This window comes from Morone saxatilis, unplaced genomic scaffold (assembly GCF_004916995.1).
Source record: "Morone saxatilis isolate NCDOM2014 unplaced genomic scaffold, NCSU_SB_2.0 Contig14, whole genome shotgun sequence".
Lineage (NCBI taxonomy): Eukaryota > Metazoa > Chordata > Actinopteri > Moronidae > Morone > Morone saxatilis.
Window position 1 is genome coordinate 9,804,392 of NW_023339696.1, and position 2,127 is coordinate 9,806,518.

Consider the following 2,127-nt stretch of genomic DNA (forward strand, 5'->3'; position numbering starts at 1 on the left):
GGCAATAAAAGCCCCAAAAAGTATACTAAAAAAATAAATAAATGTCTTCTCATTAAGAGCACAAGTTCCAAAATTTCTCTCGAGCTAAATGTCTTTCAAGGACCTGGTTAAACTGTTCGTCAGCAGCCAAAACTCAGTCAGAAGGACATTTGTTCATGGTCTGCTCATACTTGCCAAAGAGTAGTTTGAGTTGCCAACATTAACTGTAGGGAGTAGCAGTACTTTCAGCAGCTATCCAACCCTAGTGACAACACTATAATACTGTAGCAATTCTGTTAGCTTCACCTAGCTAACACAGAGTAATGACAGAGTAGCAATGCTCACAAGACCCGCTGTATAACTCGCCTGGAAGTTGCAACACTCCCAGATGGTTCCCGCTGTCCCCTAGCCATACCAGGCTGTCCATAACAGATAATAAATGATTGCCTGCCCTTGCAGAATAAAATATCAAGCTGGGACACTCACCAGATGTGTGTTATGTCTTGGCCTGAAATGTCCAAGCCAGCTTTGAGTCCACGGAGGAGTGCAAATACACATTGTACACAGATAAATCTGACCAGTGGGGACACAATTATGACCTTCGCTGCAACGAGTCAGGAGCCGAGGATGTCACTGAGACAATGGCTCCCGCAGTTGAAGCTTGACTTTTTGCAATACAGTATAGTGTACTGTATGGACTAGAAGGAATTAAATAAAGGGAAACTAGTGTTGCATTTCATTAATTTAGTTTTTTTTATTGTGGTTTTACCTGAACAGCAGTACTGTAGTACAATATGTAGCAGGTTCAAACATCAAAACAGAATATGCTGTTAAAACAACAGGTGCAGAATACGTAACCAGAAATCAAAATAAATGTAACTTTTTAGCCACATTTAGTCCAGTTTTAACTTCGACAATCTTTCGACCTGCTATTCACCAGATTCATGATTACTGGATGACTACAACACCAGAATTTACCACCTGAATCAACAAAGAATAGCTAACAATGCAACAATGCAAAAACTAAAATGCATGATGAGAATGATACAAGTCTGCTTTATACACATGCAGGTTTCAAGCCTATATGCATATTTTATTCAGCAAGGTAAAATAGAGAACAGGTTATAAGATATCTTAAAGTAGATACTATATGCTTGCAAATAAAAACCAAATAGCTTTTTTTGCTCACTTTATTTCTTTATTTCTACACATTCCTGTTTGCAAATTTGCTTTGATCAGGCTATGATAAAGCAAGATTTTCCTCTGCAGTATGTAGGTCTACAGGTTGTTGACAAAATCTTCTCCAAAATCAATCATCTGTCTCAGTGCGCTCAGTATCAGTGTATCAGTGTCATCATCTGTGTCAATCTCTGAGTGGTAGTTCTTCACCGGAAAAATGCAGTTCAGTGGAATACCCAGCGACACATTCAATTCCTCCATCTGAATTAGAACAATTTGACATATTAAAAGATGACTACAAAATGTTGATAGTTTTTCATACAAACACGCAGCCCAAAGTGCATCACAAAGAGAAATTGAAACAACACAGACAAAANNATAATTTTGCAAGGCTAAAATGTATTACAATAGAAACAAAAGATTAACTAAATAATTCAAAAGAAAAAGAAAATAAACATCACTGAGAAACTTAAAAGAACAGTCTGTAACATTTAGACTCTAGAAATTAGAAATTGAATATAATATTTATAGGTATGTTTCCATTAGTTTATAATAACCTGAATAATCATTGTGTTTTCATTACCTTTGAATAAGCTGCTTTAATACAGATCTTGCAGATTGCCATGTTGAATTGCTATCTGGAACATAAAATGAAAGAAAATCTCTTATGTATGCAAGAAAAATGTAATTTAAAGCTTTGTAAACAAGTGAAATAATACAGACCGCCATGCAGTGCAGTGGATAATGTGGTCCATGTTCCTAGTTTTACTGATAGGAGTTAGTGGTACTACTAGTGGTGTATTTGCAGATTACAACTCACCCACTTCCCTCTCCCTTTTCAACCATGAGGGAGAAACTATAGTGGCCGTAAAACTTGGGGAAAACTCAAAAGGCCCCTTTCTAGAGCCAGGTGTTTGGTTTAGAACATTATGGTTCAACATAGCTGCTGCCACGGAAGGCGACATGCAG